We start from the raw sequence: 21,251 nt of genomic DNA, 5'->3' as shown, positions 1-21,251 counted from the left end.
CTTATAACTCAGCCCTTCAACCTTTATAACAACTCTAGTTAATTCTATAACCGTGCATATTAACCAAACCCCACTCTACATGCCAGCTCATCCCTTTATCGCAATCACAGAGTTTCAAAGGACTCAATAGAATATGCATTCAGAACACCCAATTTGCGATATGTGATGGCCCTTTTCCACCGTTGATTTCGTCCACCAGATCAATGGCTGTCACAATATCGCATCACACCATCATGTGACTTCATCGCCTCTCGCATGCGATATGCGATAACACAACCGGACTTCAAATACAATAAAACCGCGCCTATAACCTTCTCGGGTCTGGCTTCAATCTCCACTGTCGATCTTACCTTTAATCCAATGGTTGATGTCTTTCCCAATCAACAAAGTTGCTTGGTGTTCCTGCGCCATAGATCAAAACCCATTTGATTCGACGGCCCACAATGATATTGCACAGACCACTTGCATGACATTTAACCTCCTTACGGAGCCGATAAGGATTATAGAACCTTAATCTATAAATGTTTAGGTCCGCCCTTGCAGTTAAAGTTCGATCTCTTTACAACCCAATATCCGTTGGATGACGAAGGCCATCAAGTCCTACGGTCTGTGACCCTTCAACTGGCACGCGGATTATCAAGCTCTCAACCCCCGTAGTTGACTATGACATAAGAATTTGAATTTGTGATCGACGGCTAAGATCAATTGCGGGCCTTCAACCACGATCAAGGCACCCGTACACTCCTATCCCCGCTGCAGTTATTAATCACTGTCGATTTGACGGTCCAGATCGATTCCTGCCTTTCACTTTCCACAAGTACTTGGATTTAATCTCCGCCGTTCATTTCTTTTACTTATGTGGCACGACTTAATCCTGGTCATCCATTGCCTTCAGCCTCGTTCGTTGATCTTTAGATCTAATGACTCCTGTGCATCGTTACCTCATCTCTTCCTTCGTCCTTCTCTTTACTTTGCTTGATGCCATTTCTTCAATTTTCCTCTATGGTTTCGGCTTTCTTCAGGGTTCTGGTCCTTCGTTGTTCTACCACATAACTTCCTCCTTAACTCCGCTCATGCCTTTATGCTCCTCCACCTTCACTATAACACTAAAGGCTTCCTCCTGTACTGTCAGTGTGTACAACGCCGTAACATCTCTCTGTTATTCTTCTCTGTATTCTGCCTCTGATTCTACACATGCAACTTTTGTTACATAGAACTTACTCTAGTTCACCCACAGATTATAACTAAATTACTTCGCACACATATAAACTCAGAATCAAGTTGTTTGTATTAATAAACAGGTATTTACACAGTTTCTTCTCTCAGGCCTGATTTCCAATATCAGTGGCCTCTGTTTCACAATCTGCCCGTAGGGTTACAATCAAACCTCTAACTACTAACTTGACTTGACTAACTAGCTAACCCCTGACTATGCCTTTTAGGCTTACATTTATAAAAAAGGATTCTACAACCAATTCTTGGTTTAGATCCATAATCTTCTCAACAAAATCCTTAAGTCTCTTCCTTATCTCTAAGGATCCTCTCTAATCCACAAAATCAGGAACTAACTCCTAATCTAAGTTTTATAATTAATTCTCAAATCTCTCAATCTCTCAACTATCCTGATTCTCTCATGTTCTCCTACATTCAAGAATATTTACTAATATGTCTCACTATACTTAATTAAATCCCTATTTTAGCTTCTCTCATTAAAATTACTCAAAACCTTAATAATTACATTAATTCAAAACATAAGAAACCAACTTCCTTGAAAACACAAGACCCCCTATGTCTACTAAGATATAATGATATTATTGAGCTGAATGCTCTTGCATCAGACTCTCAAGGTTGAAAATAATCATGGTCTCCTGATCATGTGCTTTTGATTTGTGTCCTCCTGGATCCCATACTTTGTTCTGTATTTTGTCCTTGGTTGTTTTTGTTGTTTGTTGTTGTTCTCCAGGTCTCCACACTTTATGCTGCATTGCCCCACTAGCTATGCTCTCACAGTCTGCTGCTGTCTTTTTCTTGTTGCTGCTTTGCTTTCTTCCTATTGTCTTCTCCCTTTGAGACTCTTTTCTCATCAAATCCATTATCAATTCAATTTCTATGTCCAACTCACTTCTTTTCTGGACTCTTTTCTCTTCCTCTCTTGCATATCCTTTGCAATATTCATCAGGTTCTTTCTTCCCTACTGGTGCTTTCAGCCATTTCTCCAGTAGCTCCAATTCTTCCTCCCATTCACTGATCCTTTGATGAGAGTTTAGTCCTTCTTCTTTATTGACTGCTTCAACAGTTTCCTTGGTTATCTCCACTGTGCCTATCATCATGATGGAATGATGATCCTTTACTATGTTTTCAACTAACATAGTCTCTTCTTTAAATTTGCCTTTAATCTTCTGCTGGTTACCTTCACTTTGTAGTTGCTGGTTCCTTACTACCACCCTTACATCCTTACCCTCTTGTTGTTTCTGAACTTCCATTTCATCTCTAAATAACTTCTGTTCAATTTCTTCGATCACAACATCACACTCATTCATTCTATGCATTGTTCCTGCAAACAAACTATTGGTTTGTGAACCAAAATACTCTTTTATCTCCATGTCTTTTAAAGACCCTCTGCTATTGTTAAACATTGTTGTAACCACTTCTTTTCTATTTCCATTTCCTCCTAGCAAATTATCCAACAATTCAATTTCCTCCTTACATTTAGAAATTGTCTTATCACAATGCTCTTCATTTCCAGCTTCATCCTTTACATGGTCACTATTTCCCAATGATTCAATCGGACTGCCTTCCATAGATAATTCTGTCTCATTCATCTCCATAGAAATAAGTTCCTATTCAACACTTATAATCCCTGTATTCACACAACAATTGTGAGTTTAAAAAATGTATGACTCAACAACCTCAACTAACATTTCACATATCAGCTTTTCAGGCTGATTTTCATCTCCTTTTTCCACAAGGAATTGTCCTTGTTTTGTAATAGTTCCAAATATCAGTTTATCAATAATTTATTTCTGCTGCAACAATTCAATATTTTCCTCATTTAAGAGGCATTCTTCATCATACTTTGCTCTAGAATACTTATCCTCGGAAAGGTCCTCTTCATCCTCTCTCAGTACATCCGTATGCTGATCCAAGTTCTCCTCTGAACTCTGGTAATTTTTATCAAGTTTTGTGACAGCTTCATAAGGCTGCCAATCCTCTGCAAAACCTGCACTCACAAAACAATCATTATAATTAAAAACATAAGACCTCAGTGTCTCTTCTTCCTTTGGCAACACTTCAGTATGATTCTCTGAACTATCCCAATAGTTCACTGATCTCCATTCTTCATCTTCACCCAGAATTTCACCCTGTTCTGGTTTACAAATGGAAACTTCCATTTCCAACTCAGCTTCTCTGAGTTTTCCCATCAGCCACTTTACTTGCTTCTATTGTAGCCTTCTCTATAGCTTATGCCACTTTACTGGTTTCCTCTTTAATACCCAACCTAGTCTTTGGTTTTCCTCTAGTATCCTCCTTAATGCATCGAGTTGTTCTTTCATCTCTGCAATTTCCTTATCAAACTCCGCTTGACTCATCCTCTTTCCATTTTCCTTGGCATCCTCCTTCTTCACTTTTCTTCTACCGTGGTCTTCCTCAGAACCTCTACTATGAGTATCAGTAGTCATTTTCTCCTCCATCTTTATGAGTTCCTCACTCACTCACTATGAGCTGCATTAAAGCCTCCGCAACAACAAGTCCTCCCAGCTGCCACTTACCTCACCAAGCTTTCCTCTGTACTTGGTCTTTTTTCAAGCTCCGATACAACCAAATGTAGGTTTTAACGCCGTATAGAAATTATCTACATACGAATTCTAAAACACATAAAATAAAAAATGCGAGAGCATAACACATAAAACACATATACACAAATATTTTCCTCTGAATCCGAAAACCAGGACTACCAGCTTGATTTTTCATTATGTTCCTTTCAATGTTACAATACATATTTATACATGCCGAAGCATCCAATACCATGGACCAAAAACCATCGCATCCAGAAACATGTGTGAAAATCATGCACAAAACCATAGGTGGATCCGCCCAACCTAACATAGGGTCCAAAACCAACAGCGCCCCGGACCCCATAAAGTGGGGTTACGGGTACACCTCAAACCCCTGTGACCTCCCCCCCCTAACCCCCGGTTAACTACGTGGGTTAGTCATGGAAAGAATATAATACAACCCAACATTCTCCCACTTGTTGTTTTCTTTCCACAGGGGGCCACAAGAGAGCTTAGTCATTTAGCCAGCCCTGCAACGCCCATTATTTCTCTACACCAAGAGAATTTCTCAGAGCTCACAGATTTTGTCAATGCATCTATAATATTCTTCAAAGTGTCCACCTTTACCAGCAACACATTTTTTTCTTCTATCATATCCCTCACAAAGTGATACTGAATATCAATGTGATTTGTCTTTGAATGATATGCAGGGTTCTTTGCCAAGAAAATTGTACTTTGGCTATCACAGTCTATCCTTATAGCTTCCTGTACTAACCCCATACTTCAACACAATCTCTGCAACCAAACTGCTTCCTTGCTTGCATGAGTGGCTGCCATGTATTCTGCCTCTGTAGTTGATAGTGCCACTACAGATTGTTTTTTACTCATCCAACTGACTGCACCTCCAAATAGGTTAAACACATACCCACTTGTAGATCTTCTTTGATCCAAATCTCTAGCCTAGTCTGCATCAACAAAGCCATGAATATCCAACACTCTGTCCAATATTGGTCTTCCTTGGTAGCACAAACCATAATCACTAGTGCCACACAAATACCTGAAAACCCGCTTCACTATTGTCCAATGCTCCTTCCCTGGTTTTGACATAAACTTGCTCAATACTCCCACTGCATGTGCAATGTCTGGTCTAGTACAGACCATTGCATACATCAGGCTACCGAATGCACTTGTATATGGAACATGGGACATGTCCTCTTCCTCTTCTTGTGTCCTGGAACACTGTTCAACAGATAACCTCACACTTACAGGAATAGGAACCTTCACCGGTTTACTATCCTGTATATTAAACCTCTGTAGTATTGTCTCGACATACTTCCTCTGGTTTAACCAGAGCTTCCTCTTTGCCTGATCTCTTTTAATTTCCATGCCCAAAATATAGTTTGCAGCACCAAGATCTTTCATGTCGAATTTGGAGGACACTTGGGTCTTCAAATCCTGGATAATTTCTTCGTCATTTGCAACCAGCAACATATCATCCACATACAAGACCAGATAAATAACATGGTCACCAATTAATTTAAAATACACACAATGATCTGCTTTGCTTCTGGTGAAGCCAAGTCCCTGTATAAATGTATCAAATTTCTGATACCACATCCTTGGTGACTGTTTTAACCCATACAGAGACTTCTTTAACTTGCATACCAGTTCTTTCTTACCCTTCACCGCAAAGCCTGCAGGTTGCTTCATGTAGATTTCCTCTTCGAGATCCCCGTGAAGAAATGTTGTCTTCATATCCATCTGTTCTACCTCAAAATCAAAAGCAGCAACAATAGATAAAAGTAATCTAATAGAAGTTACCTTGGCAACAGGAGGAAAAATATCACCAAAATCAATTCCCGGCACCTTGGAATAACCTTTTGCTACCAACCGAGCTTTGTATTTCTCCACCTTTCCTTTTGCATTTGTCTTCTTCTTGAACACCCATTTGCTGCCAATGGGTTTCCTTCTAGCCGGCAACTCCACCAGATCCCAAGCCTCATTTTTGTGCAAAGATACCATTTCATCAACCATGGCCTCTTTCCAGAGTTTTCCATCCTCTGAATCTACTACCTCCTTCACAGTTCTGGGATCATCATCAGTAACAGACAAAGAAAAATTTGAACAGAAAGCAGATGGACTCTACCTTTTTGGTTTCCTTCTTTCTCGAACTGATCTTCTCACAACCGGAGTTTGTGGCTCTTCATCTTCTGATTCCTCCTCTGTTGTAGAGTCTGATTCTTTCTCCTTTAGCTCAAACTCTCTCTTCTCAGGTTCCTTTGGTTGGACTTCATTTTTAATAACATTTTTCACCTCTCTGAACACCACATCTCGACTGTACACAACCTTCCTTGTTACTAGGTTCCAAAGCTTATAACCCTTTAAACCATCCTTATACCCAATAAAGATGCACTTTTCAGACTTACTATCCAACTTGGTTCTTTTCTCCTTTGGAACATGTACATATGCATCACATCCAAATACCCTCAAATGTGAAAGAGAGGGTTTCTTACCAGTCCATACCTCTTGTGGAGTCTTATCCTCCAACGCTGATGAAGGTGACCTGTTGACCAGGTAACATGCAGTATCCACTGCCTTTGCCCAGAATTCTTGTCCTAACCTGGCACCACTGAGCATGCTTCTTGCCCTTTCCATCAACGTCTTGTTCATTCTTTCTGCAACTCCATTTTGCTGAGATGTATATGGAGCAGTCTTCTGCCATGCTATACCACACTTCTTACAGAATTCTTCAAATTCCTTGCTGCAAAACTCTCCACCATTATCTGTCCTCAGCACCTTTATCTTCTTCTCTATTTGATTTTCCATGAGAGCTTCAAATTCTTTAAACTTGTCAAAGACTTCATATTTCTTCTTAAGGAAATATATCCATGTATTCCTTGAAAAGTCATTTATAAATGATACATAGTACACAGACTTACCTAGTGATGGAACCTTCACAGGTCCAAACACATCACTCTGCACAAGCTCTAATATCTGTTTGACCCTCTTACTACCAGAGGGGAAACTCACCCGATTCTGCTTCATGTATAGACAATTTTCACAAAAATCAAAATCCAGAGAACTATTACTCATACCTTCTACCATACCTTTACCATGAAGTATTCGAAGGCCCTTCTCTCCAATATGTCCAAGCCTTTGATGCCAGAGCATGGTCTTGTCTCCAGAGACCACTAGATTTTCTACTCCACTTTCAGGAACCACAGAACTGTTGCACCCATCAATAACAGTGCTACCTTGCAACTTATACAGAGTTCCAATTCAAACTCCTCGCATCAATACCAGTGCTCCCCAAACCATTTTACAGGTATCCTTCTCGAACACTGCTTTTACACCTGCATCATCTAGCTTGCTTACAAAAATTAGATTTCTGGCCAATGCAGGAATATGCAGAACACCTAGAAGTGTTCTAACCCTTCCACCTTGCAACTTCAACTTTACTTTTTCGCGACCAATGATTCTAGCCTTCCTATCATCCCCTAATAAGACATCACCACCATCGTATTTCTCATACTCACAGAACCACTCTCTATGGGGAGTGAAGTGACAGGATGCACCTGAGTCAATCAGCCATGCCTCATGATCTACATGTGTACTTGAAGAAACCAAGTACACATCCCCACCTTCATCTGAGATGGTTTTCGCCTCTGCAGAAGGAGCATCATCAGATCCCTTTCCTGTATCAGGAGCTTTAGATTTACAGTCCATTTTGTAGTGCCCTTCCTTTCTGCATTTCCAGCACACCACCTTTACAAGTTTTCATGGAGATTTAGATCTCCCACTCGATGACTTATTTTTGTTTCTATTTTGGGACCGTCCTCGTATAGACAAGGCATCACCATTCTGGCTCTCCATATTTTTCTGTCTCATCTCCTCCATCAGCAAGGATGAAACTATTTCATCAAACTGCAAGGCAGTTGCATTGCTACCTATTGCAATAACCATACTATCCCACAAATCTAGTAGAGAACACAACAAACTGATGCACTTATCTTAATCTGAAATTTTAATATCAACAGATGCTAACTGACTTACCACATTATTAAATGTGTTCAGATGCTCCGTCACCGAGTCTCCATCTTTCATCCTCAGGTTATATAGCTTTTTCCTCAGGAACAGTTGACTTAGATTGGTACAAAGTCCCTAACTTGTCCCACAAAACCTTCGCCGTAGCTTCCCTTGATACATTCAACAATACTGAATTTGAGACACACAATCGTATTGTGCTATTTGCCTTTCAATCCAACTTCTTCCATTCTTCATCGGACACTCTTGTTGGTTTAGTACTCGGATCTACCGCGATCCATTGATCTTTATCCACCAACAGATCCTCCATCTTGAGTTTCCACAACTCAAAACTCTGACCATTAAATTTCTCGATCTCTATCTTTCCACTGCTCGCCATCTTCTTTCACCACCAGAATCGATCTCGCAGATCTCCCACTGAACAGGGTCTACCACAGGCTCGAGCGAAATCCCTCAGCAACAAAGGCGTCTCGTTGAAGCCAAACCTGGCTCTGATACCAAATGTAGGTTTTAACCCCGTACAGAAATTACCTGCATATGAATTCTAAAACACATAAAAGAAAAAATGCGAGAGCATAACACATAAAACACATATACACAAAGATTTTCCCCTAGATCCCAAAACCGAGACTACCAGCTTGATTTTTCATGATGTTCTTTTTAATGTTACAATACATATTTATACATGCCGAAGCATCCAATACCATGGACCAAAAACCGTCACGTCCAAAACCATGGACCAAAAACCATTGCGTCCAAAAACATGTGCGAAAATCATGCACAAAACCATAGGTGGGTCCGCCCAACCTAACATAGGGTCCAAAACCAAAATTTTCCAGGGCACTGCCCTGGACCCCATAAAGTGGGGTTATGGGTACACCTCAAACCCCCTGTGACCTCCCCCCCTCTAACCCCCGGTTAACTACGTGGGCTAGTCATGGAAAGAATATAACACAACCCAACAACATCATCCTTCTTCACTTTTTTTCTCTTGTGGTCTTCCTCAGAACCTCTGCTATGACTATCAGTAGTCATTTTCTCCTCCATCTTTATGAGTTCCTCACTCACTTACTATGAGTTGCATTAAAGCCTCTGCAACAACAAGTCCTCCCTGCTGCCACTTACCTCACCAAGCTTTCCTCTGTACTTGGTCTTTTGTCAAGCCCTTGGTTCTCTATTTCTGGAACCTCTTTTGAGCACTTCTCCCTGCTTTTTCTAGGCTTCAACTCATCTGCATCTTCTAAGAACACACTTGTCCTCTTGTATTTCAATCACAATGAAATACTTGGTTTTGACCACCTCTTCTTTCACCTAGAAAGTCTTATCAGCTTCCTTCATTACTTAGCAATTCTACCCACATCCTCTGTGGAATTTCTCTTATGATCTTCTTGTGAGTTGCAATAATACCTCTGCAGTAACAAGTCTCCTTCTTGCTACATATGCCTCACTAAGCTTCTCTCCTCTGAGCTTAGTCTTTTAACATCTCTCTGGTTCTTTCCTCTGGAACCAATTGAGCACTCCTTGCTCTAGGTTGTTGCAATCTTCTCACCTTCTTTTGCTATTACCTATGTATCAATATAAAGATCACACACTCTCCAATATTCAAATCAAATCAAAATAAAAACATACCATCTCACCTTCAAGACTTTACACAATCTTGCTCTACCATTCACCTACACTTTGAATGGATTGTCCTATGTTCCTTTGCATATGAAATTCTTCCAATATTCTGCGATACTTTGTCTCTTTGTGCTTACTGTTTGTCAGATTAGAATCTGATCTCCTCTTGCCTGATTTTATCACCATTCACCTATATACACACCTCCAAAACATAAATCTGTTCTAAATTATTTTCAAAGAAATTTTCACACATAATTTCTTTGTGCTTTAATATCAAATGTTTCAGTCACAATTCTGCTCCGATACCAAAATGACGCAGGAAAAACCTGTGATACCCACAGTATGCATATAAAATGCATAATCTCATCTGTCCTAGGAATTTCAATGACCTGCCTGGTCAAACCTTCATTACTTAAGGTTTAAGGCCCCTTAATTAAATCTCATGTAGAACAATTCCACAACTAACCCCAGTCTGATCCTTAGTTAATCCTGTTTCACAGAACCTTATAACTCAGCCCTTCAACCTTTATAACAACTCTAGTTAATTCTATAACCATGCATATTAACCAAACCCCCTCTATGTGCCAGCTCATCCCTTTATCGCAATCACAGAGTTTCAAAGGACTCGATAGAATATGCATTCAGAACTTCCGATTTGCGATATGTGATGGCCCTTTTCCACTGTTGATTTTGTCCACCAGATCAACGACTATCGCAATATTGCATTACACCATCATGTGACTTCATCGCCTCTCGCATGTGATATGCAATAACACAACCAGACTTCAAATACAATAAAACTGCGCCTATAACCTTCTTGGGTCCAGCTTCAATCTCCACTGTAGATCTTACCTTTAATCCGATAGTTGATGTCTTTCCCAATCAACAGAGTTGCTCGGTGATCCTGCGCCATAGATCAAAACCCATTTGATCTGACGGTCCACAATGATATCGCACAGACCACTTGCACGACATTTAACCACCTTATGGAGCCGATAAGGATTATAGAACCTTAATCTATAAATGTTCGGGTCCGCCCTTTCAGTTAAAGTTTGATCTCTTTACGGCCCGATATCCGTTGGATGATGGAGGCCATCAAATCCTATGGTCTGCGACCCTTCAACTAGCACACGGATTATCAAGCTCTCAACCCTCGTAGTTGACTATGATGTAAGCATTTGAATTTGCGATCGAAGGCTAAAATCGATTGCAGGCCTTCAACCGTGATCAAGGCACCCGTACACTCCTATCCCCATTGCGGTTATTAATCATTGTTGATTTGACGGTCCATATCGATTCCCGCCTTTCACCTTCTGCAAGTACTTGGATTTAATTTCCATCATTCATTTCTTTTACTTATGTGGCACGAATTAATCCTGGTCATCCATTGCCTTCAGCCTCGTTCATTGATCTTTAGATCTAACGACTCCTGTGCATTGTTACCTCATCTCTTCCTTCATCCTTCTCTTTACTTTGTTTGATGTCGTTTCTTCAATGTTCCTATGTGGTTTCAGCTTTCTTCAGGGTTTTGGTCTTTCGTTGTTCTGCCACATAACTTCCATCTTAACTTCACTCATGTCTTTATGCTCCTCCACCTTCACTATAACACTAAATGCTTCCTCCTGTACTGTCGGTGTGTACAACGCTGTAACACCTCTCTTTTATTATTCTCTGTATTCCGCCTCTGATTCTACACATGAAACTTTTGTTACATAGAACTTACTCTAGTTCACCCACATATTATAACTAAATTACTCCACACACACATAAACTCAGAATCGAGTTGTTTGTATTAATAAACAGGTATTCACAGTTTCTTCTCTCAGGCTTGATTTCCAATATCAGTGGCCTTTGTTTCACAATCTGCCCGTAGGCTTACAATCAAACCTCTAACTACTAACTTGATTTGACTAACTAACTAACCCCTGACTATGCCTTTTAGGCTTACATTTATACAAAAGGATTCTACAACCAAATCCTGGTTTAGATCCATAATCTTCTCAACAAAATCCTAAAGTCTCTTCCTTATCTCCAAGAATCCTCTCTAATCCACAAAATCATGAACTAACTCCTAATCTAAGTTTTACAATTAATTATCAAATCTTTCAATCTCTAAACTATCCTGATTCTCTCATGTTCCCCTACATTCGAGAATATTTACTAATATGTCTCACTATACTTAATTAAATTCCTATTCTAGCTTCTCTCATTAAAATCACTCAAAACCTTAATAATTACATTAATTCAAAACATAAGAAACCAACTTCCTTGAAAACACAAGACCCCCTATGTCTACTAAGATATAATGATATTATTGAGTTGAATGCTCTTGCATCATACATTTTGTGTTATGTGTCATTGATTTATCTTCTTCTTCTTCATATTGTTTTCATCGATCTATTGGCTTTCGCTGGTTGAAAGTAGACGTAGATTATTGTTCTGTGCTTTAGTACATTGCATGAGCTTGTGAATCTACAGGAAAATTATACAGTTTCAATTGACTTAGCTTCATAACATAGGATGACCATGAAGCATTCTAGGATCTTAGCTGGTGGAATAACTTTTTTTGGAAATGGAACATCCCTAAGAAGTTGAAGTGTTTCACTTGGTTAGCCTTGCAAAACAAAATTTTAATTTGGGAAAATCTTCAAAAAAGAGGTTTTTCTGGGCCAAATCTATGTTGCCTCTATAGGCTTTAGGCTGAATTGGTTGACCATCTATTTGCAGGTTGTAAGATTACCAAGAAAACATGGCAATCTGTTCTACTGGTTCTGGTTATTAGAGAGAACTTTGAGCAGTCCTTTGAGGATACCCTACAACACTAGATGATGAAGTACAAAAACTTTTGTTCTCTTCCTATTTTTGTGGCTTGGGGGATCTGGCTACTTAGGAACATGGTCACTTTCAAAAGTTCAAACATTTGTATTCTTCAACAATCCTCTAAAATAGTTTCCCATTTCAGGGAGCATAACCTGGATCAACACAGAAAAAAGCAGTGACATAATTTTTCTAGCATTTCTCATGATCTTTCAGTTGGTTTTTTTGATGGGGCAGCTCAATGGAATAATTATGGGTGGCGGGAGGCGGGGCGGGGATGATTATAATGGAAAGAAAGAAGTCTGTGCAGTTTACAATCAGAATGGAACAAATAGAAAAGCTGAACTAATTGCTTGTTGGGCCCTAATGTTCATGGATTTGTTGAAAAATATAAAATGTATACAAATTCTGGGTGACTCCAAATGCTTAATTGACTGGTTGGCAAGTAAAGCCAGCTGGAAGTTTTAAATCTGTCCTCTTGGAAAAACAAGATAGCTGAGATAAGGAACAACTTCCAAGTTATCAGTTTTCATCCCATATACAGGGAACTAAATTCTACAGCAGACTATCTATCAAACAAGGAACTTTCTATGGACACAAACTATATATACTATAACTATATATACTTTGAAGATTTTGTTGGAACCTCTGTCCAAAGTGCTCATTTGGTGCCTATAGGTTGAAGATCTTGCTGGGACCACAGTTCAAAGTGCCTTTTCTGCTACATTTCCAGTATTTCTGTGGGCAATGCTCAGTTTTTGTTTTATATTGCAGGGAGCTTCCAATGTTGGTTTTAATACCCTGAAATTTCTGCTCTGTAGTATTAGAAAATTCTGTCTATCTTTTTTTGTGACTTTTCATCAAATTTTCTATTAGTTTTCAAACAGTTAATTTTCTATCCCTTTTTAGTATCAGAAAGTTCTGTCTATCTTTTTCGTGACTTTTTCATCAAATTTTCTATTAGTTTTCAAACAGTTAATTTTCTATCCCTTTTTTGAAAAGTGTTGTCCCACTTGACAGCCTTCTGTATTGATCGATGTTGCAGACCTTCCGTTCAGGAATGTACTTTTTTTCAAAAATTCTAAATGAATAACAAAAAAGTTCCTTTTTTATTTTTGAAGAAAAATACTTCAATGTTGCAGTCCTTCCGCTCATGAATGTACTTCTTTTTATTCTAAATGAATAAAAAAAGAGTTCCTTTTTTATTTCTGAAAAAAAAATACTTCGAATAGTGAAGTCAAGTTGCAGCCAGGGATCAATTTCGTTTAGAAACTTCAAAATCATTGCAAAAGTGATTTCAAGTACAGGTCAAAATCACCCGTTTCCGAATTTTAAACCATTTCTATGTTTCAAGTGACTATGCTTCACAACATAGATAAACATGTAGAATAATGAATTCACAAGTTGCAGCTAGGGATCAATTACATTGCAGAAACCTCAAAATCATAGCAAATGTGATTTCAAGTACAGGTCAAAATTATCATCTGCAAATGGGAAACGCTCACCTGTGGGCACATTGGAGACTACGTTTGAGAGAAGAAGTACAACCATGGAGAGAATGACCAATCCAGGCACATTATCGATATGTGCATGAGGCTCCACAGCATTCCACAGCGCACCAGGTATGCCTGTCTTGTTGAACCCATCTACTGTGATAAACATACCCGAGAAAAAGACCAAAAGGGAATACGAAACCTGCTCCCAAAAACACCATTTCAGAAAATTCCCTGCTTCCAAAAATACCGTTTCAGAAAATACCTAGAAAAAGTAAGCAGTGTTGCAATATATCTCGAAATGATTTGATAATTTGATAAACTGGATTTCAAGCAGCAATTCAAGGCCGTTTCCTTAAAAATCAATTCCCGGTGCAGCTAGGAAATGAGATTTCGAGCCTGGAACATTGGCCTCAGAGATAGAAGTCTACATTGCTGGTGTCTGGGTTTGGCTTATTAGTTTGCGAATCTTTGTGACGCTGCTTGCACTGTATTGCGCATGCACAAGTTTTGATCCCTTTTGAGTCTAAATCGATTACTGAGGTTTATATTCTACCAATCGGACTACTAGCTTATTTCATGTCCCTTAGTTTATTTCAGGTGTTTTTTTAATATGATTTAAAATAAAAAGGGGTGAAACGTATAACATCTCATTAGGCCAACCACGTAAGTTTTTTTTTCTTTTTTCTTTTTTCATTGTGGTGAATCAACAATTTATTGAAGTGATTTGGAGAGTAAGATATCTAACTGCTCTCAAATATACCAAAACTGGTCTTCCGTTGGATTTGAAACAAGGTGGAAGACATAACATCTCACTCTGCCAACAAGATAACACCAAGAGTATATCCCACTAAATGTAATCCATATATACCACGAATTTATGACTTAATAGGAGCCTAGACTCCACGAGGGTGGGGAGCCTATTCACAACAAGCCAAAGATGTCCTTTGGTGGAATTTGAAACCAGGTGGAGCCGATAACATCTTATTGTGCCAACAAGATAAATCTAGGCTACCAGAATTTACCATTGCTTGTTGGGAACCTACTCCTTGAGCTTTATTTATCACAAGGGGCCAAAGATGCCCATGAGATCTCTCCTCATAAGATTTGAAACCAGGTGAGGGGGATAACATCCCAATGTACCAATTAACTCAACTATTTGACTTTTCTCATATCTATCAAATTTCTAAACTATTCACTTCAATCAAAATTTTCAATATTTTTAAATGTACGAAAAAAATGTCCTTTCTCCTCGTAAGATTCCAAACTAGGGGAAAGGGATAACATCCCAATGTACTAATTAACTCAACTATTTGACTTTCCGCATATCTATCAAATTTCTTAACTATTCACTTCAATCAAATTTTTCATTATTTTTAAATCTACTATCCGTAAAAATATATGAAGGATAGTTGTCACGTAAGGTAACGTTACATTAAAAAAAAATATATGTGTTGGCTAATATATATTGTATATGCAAAAGATATGTGTTATCCGCTAATATATATTGTATATGCGAAAGATATGTGTTATCGGCTAATATATATTGTATATGTTGAAGATATGTATAACATTACTTTAAAATAAAAAAATTAATTATAAAAAAATATGAGAAAGATGTTTTACATTAAAAAAAATAATATGTGTCAGCTAATATAAAACGAAATAATAAAAAATAAATAAAAATTATTTATAATAAAAAATGTGTCAACTAATTTTAACAAACTCAATTTTGAAAACGATATATATATATATATATATATATATATATATATATATATATATAATTTAAAAAGAGATCGATTAGCTTATTCATTGAATAACAAAGAAACTTAGGTAAAAGAAGCAGACTTTGGATTCAATTGGCATATCGCTAATAATAGCAAGGTAAATATCTTGGCGTTTATGTAATCAGGTAAAATTATATTTTGTTGCATTCAAGTTTTTAGTTTTAGGAAGGTAAACTCAATATAATGGAAGGTGCTCAATAAAATTAGTAGGAGTGAGTGGAAATATTGAGTAGAATGTAATATTTAAGGTGACGTGTAACCTCAAATATTACATAAAATTTAATAATATTACATTTTAATTAGTATTTCTCCACATTTCTGGCCACTATTTAAGTTATATTTTATGTAATCAATATATTTGTAACAATTAATATAGATGTGTTCCATTTATAAATTTAATTAATAAGTTCATAAAAATTTAATATTTACAATATGACAAGATTTTATTGCATTCAAGTTTTCAATTTTAGGAAGATAAACTCAATATAGTGGAAGGTGCTCAATAAAATTAGTAAGAGTGAGGGGAAATATAGAGTAGAATGTAATATTTAAGGTGACGTGTAACCTCAAATATTAGATAAAATTTAATAATATTACATTTTAATTAGTATTTCTCCACATTTCTTTCCACTATTAGTTATATTTTATGTAATCAATATATTTGTAACAATTAATATAGATGTGTTCCATCTATAAATTTAATTAATAAGCATATAAAAACTTAATATTTGCAATATAACAAGATTTTTAATCATGGATATTATTAACTTCTAAGTAGGTTTTTTTACAATACTTTTTACAATACCATCAAAACCCACAAGACACAGATAGATGAGAAATATAGATAAAAGAAACTTATAATACCATGGGCTACTACCATGGTTTATCAATACCATGGGCCATCTAGACTTTTGATTATTCTGTTATGGATCTAGGCTTTTAATTGTTACAATACCATGGGCCAATAACATGGCTTATCAATATCCCATGCCCAAAAACAATAACTTATGTCAAAATAAAAATATTTTATTTTAATTTTATTTTATAGCATTTTTTAATTAAATTTAAGAGCAAAAATGTTATAATTACTCTTTAGTTATATCTAAACCCTCCATCCTCACGATGAGTAACAGTATTTTCATAGAGATTAAATGGAGGTTTTAATAAATTAAAAAATGAGAATACATTAATATATACATATGTGTTCATCCTATATACATTAATATATACATTTATTTCTAATCCTATTTTATCGTTTGCACTAGATGCATTGGTTTCAGTTTAGATGTTGATTTCTAATCATATATAATACCTTACACTAGATGCATTGATTTCAGTGTAGATGTTGATTTCTACTCATGTTTGATTGCTTGCATTAGATGCATCGGTTTTAGTGTAGATAATAATTTCTAATCCTATTTGATTGCTTGCACTAGATGCATTGATTTCGGTATAGATGTTGATTTCTAATCATATTTGATTGTTTGCACTAGATGCATTGATTTTAGTGTAAATGTTAATTTCTGATTTGATGCAACAAGATGTATGTTTCAAAGTAATTAGATTAATAGTGTGCATTGGTTTCAGTGTAAGCACGTCTCTACCTCCTCCATGTATATCTCTATCTCCCATTGTTTTTCCTTTTTATCTCTCTATCTCATCCCCTAAACATACACACTCTCTCTCCATCTCTATCTATCTATCTATCTCTCTCTCCCTCCCTTCCTTTCCCCTCCCCCGTCTCTCTCTCTCTCTAACATTTCTCTCTCCATATCTATATCTCTTCCTCCCTCGCTGTCTTTGCCTCTCTCTTCTTCCCTCTCCCTCCATCTATATCTCTATCTCCCCTTGTCTCTCCTTCTCACCGTGAGAACATACACACTCTCTCTTAGTGTAAGCACATAAAAATTATTCAACAATAAATTACTTGATTTTCATCCTAAATAAAATGTTTGCCTACCCCAAATATTTGCTTCTTGAAACAATAAACTATTTATAATTGGATACATTCTTATTATTTCCCTTTTCCATCATTCAACATTGAAAAAAATTTGCATTCAAATGCCCTAATAGAAAATAACTACCATTGAAAATTATTTGGGGTTTAACATTCCATAAGTCACAACGGTTGAATTCTGAGAAAACTACTATTAATATTATTGATATGAGAAAATGGAAAAATTAATAGGTGTGACAATAGGAACAGTAGAAGAAAATAGTTTCATATTGATTGCAATGAAGATTGTTTGTAATTGACTATATTCTTAGTATTCACATTTTCTATCTATCAAAATTATTATATTGACACTTTCCACTCAAAATTTGCATTTCATCATTTTTTATCATAAGTTACTAACAATCTCTCTCATCTCAACAAACTAAGGTAACTAAGTAAATTTTAAATTAAATTGATCAAATTAATCTTAGACATATTTAGCATATTTAAAATAATCAAAATAATTAAATGTTCAGCGATTTTTGTATTACTACACACATTGAAAGCAACCTAGATCCATCTTAACGCCACATCTATCAAGTGCCGAGAGGGATCAAATCTCTAGAAGTGCAAACCTTTCCTCAAGTCTTGCACTCAAAACATAGGTTCACATCTAGAGAGATTTGAACCCTCTTGGGGCTTGATACATTCGGTGTTAAAATGGATCTAAGCTGGTCGTAAAAGTAAATTTTTAGATCAACACACTGACACTAAAATTGAGATACAAGACCCCTTGGGTGGACATGCCCACCTTCCCTCCTTGTTTATTCACTAGCATAGCCAAGGAGCAAACCGCACTTTGCCAGTACGCGTACACCCTCAAAGGCAGACTTTAGCTTAATTAAGAAAGGAATCCACTTCTTCTTTTCATATTGTCAATACGAGAAAATGGAAAAATTAATAGGTGTGACAATAGGAACAGTAGAAGAAAATAGTTTCATATTGATTGCAATGAAGATTGTTTGTGATTGACTATATTCTTAGTATTCACATTTTCTATCTATCAAAATTATTATATTGACACTTTGCATTCAAAATTTGTATTTTATCATTCAAGTTACTAATAGTCTCTCTCATCTCAACAAACTGAGGTAACCAAGCAAATTTTAAATTAAATTGATCAAATTAATCTTAGACATATTTAGCATATTTAAAATGATCAAAATAATTAAATGTTTAGCAATTTTTGTATTACGGCACACGAGTCAAACCAACCTAGATCCATCTTAACACTGGATCTATCAAGTGCCGAGAGGGATCAAATCTCTAGAGGTGCAAACATTTCCTCAAGTCCTGCACTCAAAAAATAAGTTCGCACCTAAAAAGATTTGATCCCTCTTGCAGCTTAATAGATCCGATGTTAAGATGGATCTAAATTGGTCATAAAATTAAATTTTTAGATCAACACACTGACACTAAAATTGAGATACAGGACCCCTTGGGTAGACATGCCCACTTTCCTTTGACATACAAGGCCCCTTAGGTGGACATGCCCACCTTCCCTTCTTGTTTATTCACTGGCATAGCCCAGGAGCAAACCGCACTTTGCCAGTGCGCGTACACCCTCAAAGGCAGGCTGCAGCTTAATTAAGAAAGGGATCCACTTCTTTCTCTTTTATTATCAAGGTGGATTTCATCTTTGATACTTGCAGTTGAACATTTCTAATTTATTGAGACTGCATAAGGAAGTAGTTAATTCATCGTACCTTGTCAAGTGAAGGACAAGCATCCGTGAAATCAAGAACAATAAGGGCAACTGCGGCAGTAATAGCAGTCCAAGACATATTAATGCGACATAACAGTGCAACTAGCATTCCAATAGCGACCAAGTAAACGCAGGTTTTCCATATGATTCTTTTCCATTTTAAGAGCCAAACTTCCTCCTTTTCAGATAAAGCAAGAAATGGCATCTTCGCTCTCAACGAACTCCACAAGGAAACCCCACCATCCCCTTTGCCGTTTGAATGCTCTTTGATATCCACCCCCACCATCTCTTCCCTCGATTCCTTCACTCTACTCTCAACTCTCTGAAAGTCACTGTCGTCCAATTTTCTGTTTCTCAGGATATCATTTCTTTCTGCAACAATATCACATTGATAATTTTCTGAAGGACTTATGCTGTCAGTTATCATATCATGGGACTGCAAGTGAGAAAGCACGACTGGGGAAGATTTACGAGACTTGACATCCTGTTCCCCCACCTCAACATCAACAGGTTCTTCTACGTTTTCCTCTGCAGAGAGCTGTTTCCAGTAGATGGCTAAAAGTAGCGCCGTATTCAGCGCAATCCCAACAAGCATGGAAGGAAGAAGGCCCAGGACGAATTTGCCGAAGGGGATTTTGCTCTGTATCGCAATTACTGAATTCTGGGGATTCCCAATTGGAGTTAAGGAAGACCCAATGTTTGCACTGGAAGCCAGAGCCAATAAGAACGGCTGAGGTGGCAGATTTTTGTCCTTACACAGCTTTAATACAAATTCTGTCAACACCACACAGCATGTGTCGTTTGTGAACAGGGCGCTTGCAATTGCCGTAATGAAAGAAACTCTACATAACAAATCCCTGCCACCTTTGTTACGCCAGGAGAGGAGTTGGGTCAAATATTGGAACATGTCTGCTCTTTTCAAGTAAACACTGATCACCATCGTCCCAAACAAGAGACCCAGGATTGGAAGATCAATGGCTTGATACGCTTCATCTGGTGAGACTACTCCAAATATGACCATAAGCGTTGCCGCTAGAATTGATCCTGCTGTTCTCCCAATGGGAAGGAATGGCACTGCAGGAAATACAGATAATATCCAAAACACCAAAAACCCAATACATCCCAACACCACCTTGGGGGTTGAAGCCATTGCCATCCTTCAAACACTGTTTTCTCCAATTACTTGTTCTTCCTTGTTGCCATTCGAACGTACAAACACGCTGTAAACACCATGAAAACTCGATTATATAAGCTTTTGCGTGATTGAAATCACTCCACTCGTGGGATTATATCATGTTGTTAGTAACAACTTCGGACTCCGGTGCTTATCCAAGTCACGTTCTCACTACAATGTCGCTGTCATATTGCTCATGCTGAGTGCCCATAAACCTGGCCAAATACCAACAACAATAATGTATACATTAGAACGTTATATTTTTGACAATTCAAAAATTGTATTAAATCATCTTGTCGGTTGGATTCTAGTGGTTATCCAACTCACATTGTGTAATGTTCTCACCCCATTGTTAATTAAATGGGTGCCCAATAAAAGTCGAATATAAGCTTTTGCAGGATGGACATCCCTCCACTTGAGGGATTATATTAGGTTGTTAGGAACAACCTCGGACTGCGGTACTTATCCAACTGACGTTCATGGCAGTGGGATTATATTATGTTGTTAGCAACAACCTCGTACTGCTGTAATAATCCAACTGACGTTCTCGCTGCAATGCCACTGTCATATTGCTCATTAAGTATGCTCTGGGCTACATAATGAAACCAGGGCAAACACCAACAAGAATTCAAAAATGTATACCTTTGACCATTTCGATCTTGTTCGTTCGTGAAAATTTAGGGTTCTAGTGGTTATCCAACTCGCATTGACCCTGTGATACCGCTAATTAAATATGATAGTTGCTCAATCATGAACCCAGGCCAAATAAACACAATTCAGAAATTTATACTTTTGCCGGTCAACCGTTGCACTTCGCCCATTAGATTATGTAGTTA

General features: G+C 37.5%; 1 pseudogene; it reads right to left on the bottom strand.

The window, feature by feature from the left end:
* Nucleotides 1–3,017: 3,017 nt before the first annotated feature.
* LOC149256982 (silicon efflux transporter LSI2 pseudogene) lies at nucleotides 3,018–20,397 on the bottom strand (annotated as a pseudogene).
* Nucleotides 20,398–21,251: the final 854 nt, after the last annotated feature.

Source organism: Pinus tabuliformis, chromosome 6 (genome assembly GCF_031772625.1).
Source record: "Pinus tabuliformis cultivar Carrire ecotype Pingquan chromosome 6, CPIR1, whole genome shotgun sequence".
NCBI lineage: Eukaryota > Viridiplantae > Streptophyta > Pinopsida > Pinales > Pinaceae > Pinus > Pinus tabuliformis.
Note: the sequence above shows the minus strand (reverse complement) of the source record. Positions and strands in the feature narration are given on the sequence as shown.